The following is a 16,791-nucleotide window of genomic DNA, read 5'->3' as shown; positions in this document are numbered from 1 at the left end:
GGGAGGGAGAATTCCTGAGAAAGGCCAGCTTTGAGGATGGTGAGGAGGTGAGACAGGTATTGAAGGGGCAGAAAGGACTTCCTAGGGGCAACTACAGAGAGCCTGTGTGGCCCATCAGGCGGCAGCGATAACAACAATAGCAATAATAATGGTGGTGACCGTCCTATGCAGACGGCTAAGTGCTGGGCACTGTGTGAGCACTTTCCAGGCATAATCGCACTGATTCTCACTCATGAGGTAGGGACTATCACCATTCCCACTTCACAGATAAGAAAACTGAGGCTTAGAAAGAGGTAAGTAACTTGCTTAAATTCCAGTACTTCCTGCATTAGACAGATGAGATTCAAACCTGAGCAGGCTGACCTGGAGCTAGGCTCCCAACCTCCGCACCACCCCGTACTCCCAGGTGAGTCTGTCTCCTCAAACTTGATGTCCCAGGAACCTAGAAACCCTTGAGTTTCAATAGCCAATCAGCAAGCCTTTTAGGATAAAGTTGCCAGATTTCATTAAAAACAAAAAAATAGGACACCCTGTTGTGTGGACAATATTTGGGATATACTTATCCTAAAATATTATTATTCACTATTTATTTAGAATTCATATTTAATTGAGTATCATCTATCTTACCTGACAGTTCTATTTGGGGGCCACTCACCTTGTGTCCAGGACTGTGCTAGGGTTGGGACTACAGGGACTGCCTTCAGTTGGAACCCAGCTTGCCTGGGGATACATGAGATGGACACAAGGACACATGGGACAGGGCAGAGTCTGATCCAAATCTGCCTGCTGAGTGCCTAGGGTTGTTGGAGGGGGTCAAAGGCTCATAAAACAATGTCTTCCTGGAGGAGCATGGGGCCTGAGCTGAGTCCAGAGATGGGAAGAAGAGCAAGGACAGGAAGGAAGGGAGGCTGCCTTTCCAGCCCCACACCCAGTCCCACTCCCTGCTCCTGACGCCTGCACTCCACTCCTGGGTACAGACAAAAACCCCCTGGAGTCCAACACTCAGAGCAACAAACTCCAGGGCAAGCCAAAACTTGGGCCAGACCCATCCCATGGGAGACACCGCCCAGAGGGGCCCGCCTGCTATCCCATGGGCTGACCCAAGTCCACGGCTCCCCACACTCACAGCCTCAGCCTGTGCTCACTCTGCCCCTCCCACCTAGAAGCTGCCTGTCCTCTCCAGACCCCACCTCTCATCAAGGGTCCAGCTCCACCCTCCCTGTTCTACCTGCTAATCTGACGCCTGCTGGCCTGCCCTTAGAATATATCCTTACACCAAACTTTTGCACATTGTTTATTATGCACCTAGCATGGAGCCTGGAACTTCGCTGGTGCTCAGTAAGCGGTTGTGAATGACTAAGAGTCATTCTGTCTGGCACCCTGCTTTCTATGTGCGCGGTTTCCCAGCCGAGGTTGGAACAGAGGGCGTGCTGGAGGAGATACAGGGACAACACTCAACAGAAGAACACTGATGTGTCTCCACATCCCCAGCGCCCAACCCAGGGCCTAGGGTGGAGCAGATGCAAGAACGGTTTGCTGGAGAGGGGGACATGAGATGGGGAGAACGGAGCACAGTGGGAGAGTCCAGGCCTGGGAACTGCTGCCTCTCCTCTGCTTCCCTCCATGGCTTGTTCTAGATCTTGGACAAGTCACAGACCCCCCTTCTGTTCGGTGTCCTTGGCTGGAAAATGGAACATGGACACACTGCTCTGGCTGCCCAGCAGCCGGTTGCTAGGATTATGGGAGCACTGTCATAGTAGTCCCTCCGCGCTAGGCGAGGCCCACAGGAGGCCTGAAATGCACTTGACTTGAGCACCTGGACCTTGGCAAGTTCCACTCATACTCACACCAGTAGCCCCCCAAGCCCCCACTGGCCACAGGTCTGATGGTGACACACTTCCCCTCCACGAGCCCAGCCACACAGCACTGTCCATGTCTCTGTGGCTTCTCTGAGTCCAGCCTCTCTGAGCAGAGGCCAAATAAAGATGGATTTGCTCTCTCTCATGGCAAACACAAGACTTCATCAATCTCTGGGCACCTGAACCATGCTCATTGTTCTTATGTGAATTCCACAGATGCTTATAAACACTTCCATTACTTCTGAAGTTTTATTTATGGTTTTTGTTAAACCTTTACTCTGAAATTTGCCATTTTAAACACTCCCTGACTGAGTGAGATTTATGCGGCTTCTTCACACAGAAGCTACCTATAATGGACAGAGCCAAAATCAATTTATAGGGCCTCCAGAGCAGCAGACAACTCATTTTTATTGGAAGAAGGTGTTCTCAGGAAAGAGAAAAAAATACATTATGACCCCAGAAACATCCACTCCTCCCAGAAGCTGATTGCACTGGGCACCCCTCTCTGTTCCTCCTTCAAAATGAGCTCAATAAAATGCCATCGAACCTGCTCCCTTTCAGACCAGAGATGAAAACAAGGATTCCAGCTTCCTCAGGAGAGGTCCCTGCCCCTCAGTGGCTTGGGATGTACAGGTAGGGCACATGCTAACCTGAGCCCAGTGATTCAAAGGCATTTGGGAGTGGGAGGTGGCCAGGGTGGTGGGGGCAGGTTGGCAATGTTGCCAATTCATTCATGTTCTAAACCCCCGTCCGAAGGGAACCTCACCCACACATTTTCAGGCCTTGTCAAATAAATTAGGAAATCTCTTCCTTTGAAGATCAATGGTATAGAGATGGCTTTGAACTCTTAATATCAGGCATTAGCAAGATAATGTTAGGTTTTATAAAGAATGAAAAGAATTTACCAATTTTCTCCCAGCAATTCTCCCTGGAAGGAGACTCTACAAGGAAGCTAATCACTAGATAATTGTTCCATGAATCTTCAGGTCCATTCAAATCCATTGAATTGTTTAGAGAGGGAAAAAGTAGAAGTCCTTTAAAGGATCAATTATCAGACTGCTGGGACCTGTACCTTGGCAAGAAAACACGGTTCTGGGAAAAGCCAGGATGCTGAGAAATTGGTGTATTAGTTGGCTCGGGCTGTCATAACAAAGTACCACAGAATGGGTGGCTTAAACATCAAATGTTTATTTTTCTCACGGTTCTGGAGGCTAAAGTCCAAGGTCAAGGTTCTGGCTGGTTCAGTTTCTGTCGAGGGCATTCAACCTGGCTAGCAGATGACCACCCATCGCTGGGGTGGGAGATCTCTGGTGTCTCTCCTTATAAGGACACAAATTCTATTGGGTTAGGGCCTTGCCTTTTGTCCTCATCTAAACTTAGTTACACCTTTAGAGACCCTATCTCCAAATACAGCCATACTGGGGGCTAGGGCTTCAATACATGCATTTCACCCCATAACACTGGGTCTGCCACGACTTGATTCTCCACTCACAGGATTCCATTTCCTACCCCTACTTGGTGGGCCAAACCTTCTCCTTGCTCTCTACCTTTTCCTCCTCAGTACCTTCTGCAGGAGCCTCCAGTTCCAGATGCTTCTTCCCAAGCCACAGCTCTGAGTCCTTTCTCTGATCAAAAACTTCAGTTGCTCCCTAACCATGCACATATTTAAGTCTATAAGTTAGAGATCCAGTGAATGCATTGATCTAAAAACAAACTTCAGAGTCAGACAGACCTATGTGAAAATCCTGGCTCTGACCCATAGTAGCTGTGTGATTTGGGGTAATTTACTTAACCCTTCAGAGCCTCAAGTTTCTTATCTATAACATAGGGAAAAGGCAGCTCTTACCTCATTGGTTTGTAGTAGAGATGAAAAGAGGGAATGCTAGGAAGTGCCTAGCAGAGTGCTTGGCATTTAAAACCAAATAAAATGCTAGCTCTGAGTGTCATCACGCTCTCTCCAACAACCCACTGGTGTTCACAGCCCCTCTTAGGGTTTTAACACCATCTAAAGTTCAACGGCCCCTGCATTTACAGCTCCAGCCCTGACCTCTCTCCAGGACTCCAGATGAACAAAGCCAGCTGACCTGTCAACATCTCCACACATATATCAGCAGGCTTCTCAGGATCATCACATGTAAAACAGCTCCTGATCCACTCCAACCTGCTCTCGCCGCAGCCTTCCTGAACCTGACTGCTGCGGCTAAAACCATGAAGTCATCTTTGATTCCCCGCTGTCTCTCACATCCCACATTCAGATGTTAAAAAACCTTCTGCATCTGGAACAAAACCACTTACCACCTCCACGGCATTCGTCTAGCCCTCACCCTTTCACCTGGAGGCAGTGGCATCCTCCTAACTGGCTCCCTGACTCCACTCTTGCCCCAGAATGCTCAGGTTTTCACACACGCACACGCATACACACACACGAATGTAAAAGTATTACACAAATACTTTTAAAACAGAAGCCCCCGTCTCACTGAGGGTAAAGTCCAAAGCCCGATACTGACCTGCAAGGCCCCATTGCCTCTCTGATTCCCTCTCCTATCACAGTCCCCTCGCTCACTCTGCTGTAGCCACACTGCCTCCTTGCTGGTCCTTAGCATGCCAGGCACACTCCTGCTTCAGCCTCTCGTGCCCTTGCTGCTCCTCCTGCCTGGAGTGCTCTTCACCAGATAGCTGTCTGGTTAGCTCCCTACAGTCTTCTTAAATTACTCAAATATCATCTTCCCAAAGAGGTCTACTCAGCTACCCTTGGCAAAATTGCAAGCTGCATGCACACGTGCATGTGCATGTACACACATGCGGGTGTGCGCACACACACATACGCACACTGTTCCCATCCTCCTATCTCATCCTACTTATTCTTGTTTCCTTGCCCTTACCTCTTCCTAACATACTATATACATTACATGTATATTACATTTATTTGTTTACTGTCTGCTTCCCCCTGATAGAAACTCAACTCACATAGGAGTGATATTTACCTGTTTTATTCACAGCTGTATATCCAGCCCCTAACATAGTATCTAGCACACAGAGGTCACTCAGTAAATGTTTGTTGAACTAATGAGAGCTCACACATTTATTTAACAAATACATCCTGAACATCTTTCAAGCCCATCAGGGCTCAGCCTTTCCAGCCACTTTCCCTGTATGTCCCTCCACAGAACCTCTTACTAATCTGCCCTCATCTGTCTACATGCCTGCATTCTGAGCACCCTTTCCCCTGAGGCCTTGCACACTCCTATTCCACCTGTGGAAATCCAAGGCCTCCTCCAAGGGCAGCATCCTCCTCTATGAAGCTTTGCCTCTGATGTGGGGGCCTGGCCCTCGAGTTTCCCCATGCCTTTCCTCTGGCTATCTTCCCATTCTGCTGGGCACCGGCAAGGGTGACAGCTGTCCTACATTCCCGCTAATCACATTTTGCTTCTCTTAACCTCACCCGTGGTGCCAGGCACACCTCAGCTGTTCCAGAAAGATTTAGGAGTGAATTAGCATGCCTCTGTATCAGCCTATAATTTAAGAGGGCAAAAGTAAACCTTAGTTTACTAAGGTTTGGAGATTCAGCTAATTTGGCCACTTGAGACAACAGTGGCAAGTAATGATATAATTACCTTCTCCTGCTGGGCTCACAGCCCCATCAACAGCCCCAGAAGGAACATGCTGCTTCTCCCTCATGACATGTCTCCATGATACAGCTGGCCTGTGCCCTCCCACCAAATACAGCTGCTGCACAACCTGCCCTCAGGCCCCATCAGGATTGCTCCTCCAAGCCCAGGAAAAAGACTGTGTACATTCAGGAACAGAACAATGACATATTTGATATAAACATGGGATCTACCAGGCATCACACCCCAGTTCAACTGCTTTTTATCCTTGAAGGAATTAGTTCTGTTGGGCAATTTCTCGCTCAAAAGATGGAATGAGCAATGCATACATTCAAAGCACATCTACTAGCCCTGCCCTGCAACCCCATTTTCTGAGAAAACAGGTGACACACCACCCATGGCATCCTAGAGTTCATGTGTCCCCAAAGCTTGCTTCATCCATGCATATCCATGTAGAAATTAACATAAAAACCACATCCTTGGCCAAGATGGCCGAATAGAAACAGCTCTGGTCTGCAGTTCCCAGTGAGAGCATGTCAGAAGATGAGTGATCTCTGCATTTCAAACTGAGGTACTAGGTTCATCTCACTGGGACTGGTTAGACTGTGGGAACAGCCCAAGGTGGGCAAGCAGAAGCAGGGTGGCACACAGCCTCACCCGGGAGGTGCAAGGGGCCAAAGAACTCTCTCTCCCAGCCAAGGGAAGCCATTAGGGACTTTTCTGGACACTCCAGCACTCCGGCTCAGATACCATGCTTTACTCACAGTCTGCACAACCCGCAGACCAGGAGATTCCCTCTGGTGCCTACAAAGCCAGGGCCCCAGGTTTCCAGCACAAAACTGGGTGGCCATTTTAGTCAAGTGGCATCTGGAACACCAGTGAGACAGAATTGCTCATTCCCCCTGAAAAAGGGGGCTGAAGCCAGAGGGCCAAGCAAGCTGGCTGAGTGGGTCCCACCCCCACAAAGACCAGCAAGCTAAGATCCACTGGCTTGAAATTCTCGCAGCCAACACAGCAGTCTGAGCTCCACCTGGGACGGTTGAGCTTGGTGGGGGGAGAGGTGCCCGCCATTGCTGTGGCTCCTGTAGGTGGTTTCAACATTGCCTATGTAAACAAAGCCACTAGGAAGTTTACACAGCAGCTGGGCAGGGCCCAGCACAGCAGCTCAGCAAGGCCTCTGCAGGCAGACTGTCAAGTAGATTCCCTTCTTGCTAGGCAGGGCATCTCAGAAAAAAAAGACAGCAGCCTGTCAGGGACTTCCAAAGCTCCCACCTTCCTGGGACAGAGCACCTGGGAAAAGGGGTGGTATGGGTTCCACTTCAGCAGACTTAAACATCCCTGCCCAGCACCTTTAAAGGGAGCAAGGGATCCCCCAGCACAGTGCTTGAGCTCCGTTAGGGCACAGGCTGCCTCCTCAAGTGGCATCCAGACCCCACGTGTAACCTAACTGGGAGACATGTCATACAGGAGAGCTTTGGCTGACATCTGGCAAGTACCCTTTTGGGACGCAGCTACCAGAGGAAGGAACAGGTAACAATCTTTGCTGTCCTGCAGCCTCTGCAGGTGATTCCCAGGCAAGCAGAGTATGGAGTGGACCTCCAGCAAACTCCAGCAGACCTGCAGCACAGGGGCCTGACTGTTGAAAGGAAAACAAACAAACAGAAAGAAATAGCTTTGACATCAACAGAAAGGACATCCGCTCAGAAACCCCATCCGAAGGTCACCAACTTCAAAGACCAAAGGTAGATAAATCCACAAATATGGGAAGGAACCAGTGCAAAGAGGCTGAAATCACCAAAAGCCAGAATGCCTCTTCTCCTCCAAGGGATCGCAACCCCTTACCAGCAAGGGAACAAAACTGGATGGAGAATGAGTGTGATGAATTGACAGAAGCAGGCTTCAGAAGGTGGGTAATAACAAAATTCTCCAAGCTAAAGAAGCATGTTCCAACCCAAAGCAAGGAAACTAAGTACATTGAGAAAAGGTTAGAAGAAATGCTAATGAGAATAACAAGTATGGAGAAGAACATAAATGACATGATGGTACTGAAAAACACAGCATGAGAACTTCATGAAGCATACACAAGTTTCAATAGCTGAATCCATCAAGCAGAAGAAAGGATATCAGAGATTGAAGATCAACTCAATGAAATAAGTTAGAAGGCAAGATTAGAGAAAAAAGAATGAAATGAACAAAGCCTCCAAGAAATATGGGATTTTGTGAAAAGACCAAATCTACATTTGATCGGTATACCTGAAAGTGATAGAGAGGCCTGCAGATCCAAGATGGCTGAATAGGAACAGCTCTGGAGCACAGTTCCCAGCGAGAACAACGTAGAGAGTGAGTGATCACTGCATTTCCAAATGAGTTATTACTACACACAGACCAGGAGATTCCCAGGCTGAAAAGCACCACAAGTTTCTAGCATGGCTGTTTCAGCTGGCACTGCAGGTCTCCACACAAAAACTCATACAAATCCAGGTGGCCATTTCAACTGGTGCCTGAAACACCTGGGATACAGAGCTGCCCATTCAACTGAAAAAAAGGGGGCTGAAACAGGGAGCCAGATGATCTGGCTCAGCAGGTCCCATCCCCACAAAACCAGCAATCTGAAACACTCTGGATTGAGAGTTTCACAACAAGCATAGCTGGACCCAGGACGGTCCAGCTCAGTGTGGGGAAGGACGTCAGCCATTACTGAGGCAGTCCACCACTACCGAGACAGACTGTCGTTACCAGGGCAGTTTGACATTACTGATGCAGTCCACCACTACCGAGGCAGTCCACCATTACCAAGGCAGTCCGCCATTACTGAGGCAGATCGCCATTACAGAGACAGTTCTAACTGTACCTCTGTAAATAAAACCACAAGGAAGTTCACAAAGCAGCTGGGCAGAGCCCACGGCAGCTCAGCAATGCCTCTGTTGGCAGACTGTGACTAGGCTACCTCCTTGCTAGGCAGGGCATTTCTGAAAAAAGGCAACAGCATGTCAGGAACCTATATAAAAAAAAAAAGCCCCACCTTCCCAGGACAGAGCACCTGAGAAAAAAGGCGGTTATGAGTTCTGCTGCAGCAGACTTAAACTTACCTGCCCAGCAGCTCTGAACAGAACAATGGAGCTCACAGCTCAGCACCTGAGCTCCCATAAGGGACAGACCATCTCCTCAAGCAGCTCCCCAACCCCAGTATATCCAAAGAGACACCTCATAAAGGAGAGCTCAGGCTGGCATCCAGCGAGTACCAGCGAGTACCTTTCAAGGACAAAGATAACAGAAGAAACCAGCAGCAACCCTTACTGTTCTACAGCCCCTACAGGTGATCCCCAGGCAAGCAGGGTCTGGAGTGCACCTCCAGCAGTCCTACAGCAGAGGGGCCTGACTGTTAGAAGGAAAACTAAAAAACAGAAATAAATAACTTCATCATCAGCAAAAAGGACATCCACTCAGAGATCCCATCCGAAAGTCACCAACTAAAAGACCACAGGTAGATAAATCCACAAAGATGGGAAGAAACTAGTACAAAAAGGATGAAAACACCAAAAACCAGAACTACTCTCCTCCTCCAAGGGATCACAACTCCTTACCAGCAAGAGAACAAAGCTGGATGGAGAATGAGTCTGATGAACTGACAGAAACAGACTTCAGAAGGTGGGTAATAACAAACTTCTCTGAGCTAAAAGAACATGTTCTAACCCAATGCAAAGAAACTAAGAGCCCTGAAAAAAGGTTAGATGAAATGCTAATGAAAATAAACAGCTCAGAGAAGAATATAAATGACTTGAAGGAGCTGAAAAATACAACACGAGAACTTTGCGAAGCACACACAAGTTTTAATATCCAAATCAACCAAGCAGAAGAAAGAATATCAGAGATTGAAGATCAACTCAATGAAATAAAATGAGAAGGCAAGATTAGAGAAAAAAGAGTGAAAATAGATGAACAAAACCTCCAAGAAATGCGGGATTATTATTATCTAATCTACGTTTGATAGATGTACCTGAATGTGACGGAGAGAATGAATCCAAGCTGGAAAACACTCTTCAGGATATTATCCAGGAGAACTTTCCCAACCTAGCAAGGCAGGCTTACATTCAAGTCCAGGAAATACACAGAACACCACAAAGATACTCCTCAAGAAAAGCAACCCCAAGGCACATAATCGTCAGATTCACCAGGGTTCAAATGAAGGAAAAAATGCTAAGGGCAGCAGGAGAGAAAGGTCGGGTTACCCACAAAGGGAAGCCCATCAGACTCACAGTGGATCTCTCGGCAGAAGCCCTACAAGCCAGAAGAGAGTGGGGGCCAATATTCAACATCTTTAAAGAAAAGAACTTTTAACCTAGAATTTCATATCCAGCCAAACTAAGCTTCATAAGTTAAGAAGAAATAAAATCCTTTATGAACAAGCAATTGCTGAGAGATTTCATCACCACCAGGCCTGATTTACAAGAGCTCCTGAAAGAAGCGCTAAACATAGAAAGGAACAACTTATACTGGCCACTCCAAAAATGTACCAAATGGTAAAGAGCGTTGACACAATGAAGAAACAGCATCAACTAATGGGCAAAACAGCCAGCTAGCATCAAAATGGCAAGATCAAATTCACACATAATAATATTAACCTTAAATGTAAATGTGCTAAATGACCCAATCAAAAGACACAGGTTGGCAAACTGGATAAAAAGTTGAATCCCATCAGTGTGCTGTTTTCAGGAACCCATCTCACGTGCAAAGACACACATAAGCTAAAAATAAAGGAATGGAGGAAGATTTACCAAGCAAATGTAGAGGGAAACAAAACAAAACAAAAAACAGGAGTTGCAATCCTAGTCTCTGATAAAATAGACTTTAAACTAACAAAGATCAAAAGAGACAAAGAAGGGTATTACATAATGGTAAAAGGATCAATGCAACAAGAAGAGGTAATGATCCTAAATATATACACACCCAGTACAGGAGCACTCAGATACATAAAACAAGTTCTTAACGACCTACAAAGAGACGTAGACTCCCAGACAATAATAATGGGAGACTTTAAAACTCCACTGCCAATACTAGACAGATCAATGAGACAGAAAATCAACAAGGATGTCCAGGACTTGAACTCATATCTGGACCAAGCAAACCTAATAGACATCTACAGAACTCTCCACCCCAAATCCACAGAATATACATTTTCTCAGCACCACATCACACCTACTCTAAAACTGACTACATAATTGGCAGTAAATCACTCCTCAGCAAATGAAAAAGAATGGAAACTATTACAGTCTCTCAGACCACAGTGCAAGCAAATTAGAATTCAGGATTAAGAAACTAACTCAGAACCGTACAACTTCATGGAAAATGAAAAACTGGCTCTTGAATGTTGACTGGATAAACAATGAAATGAAGGCAGAAATAAAGATGTTCTTTGAAAACAATGAGAATGAAGACACAATGTACCAGAATCTCTGGGACACATTTAAAGCACTGTCTAGAAGGAAATTCATAGCAATAAATGCCCACATGAGAAGCAAGGAAAGATCTAAAATTGACACTCTATCATCAAAATTGAAAGAGCTAGAGGAGCAAGATCAAAAAAACTCAAAAGCTAGCAGAAGACAAGAAATAACTAAGATCAGAGCAGAACTCTGATAGAAGGCGATAGAGACCAAAAAAATACCATTCAAAAAATAAGTAAATCCAGAAGCTGGTTTTTTGAAAACATCAACAAAATACACAGACCATTAGCCAGATTAATAAAAAAGAAAAGAGAGAAGAATCAAATAAATGCAACAAAAAATAATAAACAGGAGATCACCACCAATTCCACAGAAATATAAACTACCATCAGAGATTACTACAAACAATTCTATGCACACAAACCAGTAAACCTGGAAAAAATGGATAAATTCCTGAACACTTGCACTCTCTCAAGCCTAAAACAGGAAGAAGTTGAAACCCTGAATAGACCAGTAACAAGGTCTGAAGTTGAGGCAGCAATTAATAGCCCACCAAACAAAAAAAGCCCAGGAACAAATGGGTTCACAGCCGAATTCTAAAAGACATACAAAGAGGAGTTGCTACCACTCCTTCTGAAACTATTTCAAATAATCCAAAAAGAGGGAGTCGTTCCCAAATCATTTTATGAGACCAACATCATCATCCTGATACCAAAACCCAGCAGAGACTCAACAAAAAAAGAAAACTTGAGGCCAATATCCATGATGAACATAGATGCAAAAAATCTTCAATAAGATACTGGCAAATTGATTGCAACAGCACATCAAAAAGCTTATCCATCATGATCAAGTAGGCTTCATCTCAGGGATGCAAGGCTGGTTCAACATATGCAAGTCTATAAACATAACCAACCACATAAACAGAACCAAAGACAAAAACCACATGATTATCTCAATAGATGCAGAGAAGGCCTTCAACAAAATTCAACAGCCTTTATGCTAAAAACCCTCAGTAAACTAGGTATCGATGGTACGTATCACAAAATAATAAAAGCTATTTATGACAAACCCACAGCAAATATCATACCAAACAGGCAAAAACTGGAAGCATTCCCTTTGAAATCTGGCACTAGACAAGTATGCCTGCTCTCACCACTCCTACTCAATATAGTACTGTAAGTTCTAGCCAGAGCAATCAGGCAAGAAAAAGAAATAAAGCATATTCAATTAGGAAAAGAGGAAGCAAAATTATCTCTATTTACAGATGACATGATTGTATATTTAGAAGACCCCATCCTCTCAGCCCAAAATCTCCTGGAACTGATAAGCAACTTCAGCAAAGTCTCAGTATACAAAATCAACATGCAGAAATCACAAGCATTCCTATACACACCAATGACAGACAAACAGAGAGCCAAATCAAAAGTGAACTCGCATTAACAATTGCTACAAAGAGAATAAAATACCTAGGAATACAACTAACAAAGGATGTAAAGTACCTCTTCAAGGAGAACTACAAACCACTGCTCAAGGAAATAAGAGAGGAGACAAACAGATGGAAAAGCATTCCATGCTCATGGTTGGGAAGAATCAACATCATGAAAATGGCCATACTGCCCAAAGTAACTTATAGATTCAATGCTATCCCCATCAAGCTACCTATAACCCTCTTCACAGAACTGGGAAAAAACACTTTAAACTCCATATGGAGCCAAAGGGAGCCTGCATAGCCTAGACAATCCTAAGCAAAACAAAACAAAGCTGGAGGCATCATGTTACCTGACTTCAAACTATATTACAAGGCTACTGTAATCAAAACAGCATGATACTGGTCCAAAACAGAGATATAGACCAATGGAACACATCGGTCATACAACTACAACTATCTGGTCTTTGACAAATCTGACAAAAACAAGCAATGGGGAAAAGATTTCCTACTTAATAAATGGTGTTGGGAAAACTGGCTAGCCATATGCAGAAAGCTGAAACTGGATCCCTTTCTTATACTGTAAATAAAAACTAACTCTAGATGGATTAAAGATTGAGACATGAGTCCTAACACCATAAAAACTCTAGAAGAAAACCTAGGGAATACCATCCAGGACATAGGCATGGGCAAGGACTTCATGACTAAAACACCAAAAGCAATGGCAATGAAAGCCAAAATACACAAATGAGATCTAATTAAACTTAGGAGCTTCTGCACAGCAAAAGAAACTACCAACAGAGTGAACCAGTAACCAACAGAATGGGAAAAAAAATTCTGCAATCTACCCATCTGACAAAGGGCTAATCTCTAGAATCTACAGAGAACTTAAACAAATTTACAAAAAATAAATTTAAAAAATTTTAAAATGGGCAAAGGATATGAATAGACACTTTTCAAAAAAAAACATTTACACAGCCAACAAACATATGAAAAAAAAGCTCATCATCACTAGTCATTAGAGAAATGCAAATCAAAACCCCATTGAGACACCACCTCATGCCAGTTAGAATGGTGATCATTAAAAAGTCCAGAGACAACAGATGCTGGAGAGGTTGTGAAGAAATAGGAACACTTTTACACTGTTAGAGGGTGTGTAACTTAATTCAACCGTTGTGGAAGACAGTGTGGCAATTCCTTGAGGATCTCAAAATAGAAATACCATTTGACCCAGCAATCCCATTATTGGGTATATACTCAAAGGATTATAAATTATACTATTATAAAGACACATGCACACGTATGTTTATTGTGGCACTCTTCACAATAGCAAAGACTTGGAACCAACCCAAATGTCCATTAATGATATACTGGATAAAGAAAATGTAGCATATGTACACCATGGAATACTATGCAGCCATAAAAAAGGATGAGTTCATGTCCTTTGCAGGGACATGGATGAAACTGGAAATCATCATTCTCAGCAAACTGACACAAGAACAGAAAACCAAACGCTGCATGTTCTCACTCATAAGTGGGTGTTGAACAATGAGAACACACAGACACAGGGAGAGGAACATTACACACTGGAGCCTTGGGGGTGGGGAGCTAGGGGAGGGATAGCAGGGGGTGGGGGATTGGGGAGGAATAGCATTAGGAGAAATACCTAATGTAGATGACAGGGCGATGAATGCAGCTAACCACCACCATGGCACGTGTATACCTGTGTAACAAACCTGCACAGTCTGCTCATGTACCGCAGAACTTAAAGTATAATAAATAAATTTTAAAAAAGAAAAAACAAACATCTGTGTTTCCATCACTCAGTCTGACTGTTACCAACTCCATATCCTGCTCCTAACGGGATTGAGGGCACTGAGGTTAGATGGGGAAGGTGAGGCCTTTGTTTTAATCACATTTTCTCTCCTTTTGCTCATCTTCCCAGAGGAGAATGCAGTGGAAGTCATGGAAAGTCGAAGGAGAGGAATTATGTTAAATGAGACATCCTTCCCCAAGCCAGCTGTGATCCCAAGGCCCAAAGCAGCAATCCAAGTTTTATTTGCTCATAAACATTAATGGAACCAAACCTCAGGGAAAGGAACAGGAAAAGCCAAATGGCAGAGAGCACAAGTAACGCTGTAAAACAGGGGCTCAGAGCAGGAGGGGAAAGGTCAGGGCTCTGGGGAAAGGGGCTCAGGATCTTCCCTTAACAGAGGGATGGTCCTTGCTGGCTCTGGGGGGTGGATCTGGGCAGGTTTTTTAATTCCTTGGAATTCTATAAATGCTTTTGTTAGGGAGGAAGAAAAAACTTAAAATACAAGGTGTGCTTTTAATGGCCCACCTCTGCCAAAGAACAGTGACACATGAGGCCCACCCAGCAGGCTCTGCATCCCTGACCAGCTGAGACCTGGGGAGGGACCACCCTCTTGGTGCAGGGACAGGACATCCTAACAGGATGGAGAGATCCCAATCACAGTCTCTGCCCTATCAGTGACAACCAAAATGGTTTTAGGTAAACTCACACAACTGCTCTCAGTGTCTGCTTTGTCATCCCCGCCATGGGCACATCCCCTCTGCCTGCTGCCAGGGCTTAGAGCTGGTGCAAAGCACCGCATGAGCAATGAAGGTGTTCCCAGGCACTGCGCTGAGCTCCCGCCCACACTAACTCATCTGATTCTTTCAACAACCCCATGAGACAGGCACTAGGTTCCCATTTTGCAGATTGGAAACTGAGGGTCAAGGACCTAAGTCCCTGGTTCGAGGTCTCACAGCTGGAGTGTGGCAGAGCTAGGACTAGAACTCAGGTCTGTGTCAGGAATCCCTGTTTTTCAGCCAGAAGCTACCTGACCTGATTCCATGCAGTGGCAGCCCAGGACTAGCACATACTAGCTGCCTAAGCAAAGCCTGCTGAACCGAATTGAAGCCCACTCCCTCGGTCTCACACCTCCCAGCAGCCCCTCAGAATCAGTGCCACCTCCTCCCCCGGCCCTACTAGAGGCAGCCCCGGGTTTGTTTCTCCCTCTCTGATTCAGAGGGAACCACAGGAGTGTGGAGGCCATTTCTGGCCCTCCAGCTCTGTATTCAGGTTTTAGCTCAAAGGAAGGAAAAGAGAACATATTTTCTTTCCCAATTTCCTCTCTCATTTGAATATTGAATTTTGTGGAATTTGTAGACACTCAGTTCCCTGGAGGAATTCCCTGAGAAGCCATCTGCTTGTGTGCTTCTAAGAGGCCTTGAAAAATGAAAATGTAGGATGCTAATCGATCATCCTGGGGAGCTGCTGCCCCTTCCTGGGAGATGGGTGCATACACCTGCCCTCAAACATGGAGCTGCATCTCTGGAGCTCTGGGCTCTGCAGATGCACTGCCATTCTGGGCTCATCTCTGACTTGGATCTATACAACCCAGAGGCCAATGCAGTGACAAGGCCAAGACAGAGGGCCAGGATAGTATTTGGAAGGGCTCATGCTTTGGGTCAGAAATGCCAGGGGGCCACCACTGTGTGTTGGCCCACAGCAGACCCCACCACAGTTACGGACAGGGATGCAGTTATAACACTACAAGCATATCCCTCAGGAGTCAAGTCATCGGGCTGTCCCCAGTAGGTCAGCTCATTAGGGTGGCTGGCCAATGCCATGCTGACCCTTAGCGTAGCTGCTCCAGCTCCATCAGCCACTCTGTGGGTAGGAAAGTCTGCGTTCTGTTCGAGCCACAGCAGACCACACTCAGGTAGGCCCTGTAAGTGCAGCCCTTTATTCCAGAATGGCCATTGGATCCAGTTTCTCTCACTGGGAATCGAAGCAGCATTGGTAGGTAACAAATGTGTGAACAGACAAACCAGTTTCTGAGTAGAACCCTGTGACATAAACCTGGCCAAGCCCCACAGAGCATCTGGTCATCCATGTAGTTCTATCAATGAGGAAATCCAAGCCCCCTGGAGAAGTACAAGTATCCACCTAAGGACTGCAAGACTCCCAACCCAGCGCTGTATCCAAGCACACATCAGAACCACTTCCTCCCAGGTTCCTGGTCAGCGGTGCCCACCTTTCACAGCAAGCAGGGAGAAGATCCATTGCCAGTCACCCTTGAGCCATTCCCAGACCTCTCAAGGAAACTCCACCTCTGAAGTGGTTCCTCCTTCCCATTCGTCCTTCAGCTCCTCCCTCTAAGCTCCAGGGGTTTCTGTCACATGTTCAGGCTGCTCCTGGTGCCTTGACAAAAAGGTTTTCAAAACCAGATTTCCTTTAATATTTCATCACTGTATGCAAAATAAGGCAGCCAGAACAGCCCGGGGCCTGAGCGGCTGCAGGGGACTGGGAATGGGACAGATGGAGAGTTTCTGCACACATCCTGTACCCTGCAGAGCTTCCTGGCCCCAGGTGAGCTTTATTTGGCCGTGAAGGTGAATGTACAGGCTGGCTATGGGGTCAAATGCTCCAACTGAAGCAGGAAGCC

Source organism: Sapajus apella, unplaced genomic scaffold (assembly GCF_009761245.1).
Source record: "Sapajus apella isolate SASKATOON/1434 unplaced genomic scaffold, GSC_monkey_1.0 scaffold1, whole genome shotgun sequence".
NCBI lineage: Eukaryota > Metazoa > Chordata > Mammalia > Primates > Cebidae > Sapajus > Sapajus apella.
The sequence above is the reverse complement of the archived record's forward strand: the minus strand, read 5'-3'. Positions refer to the sequence as shown.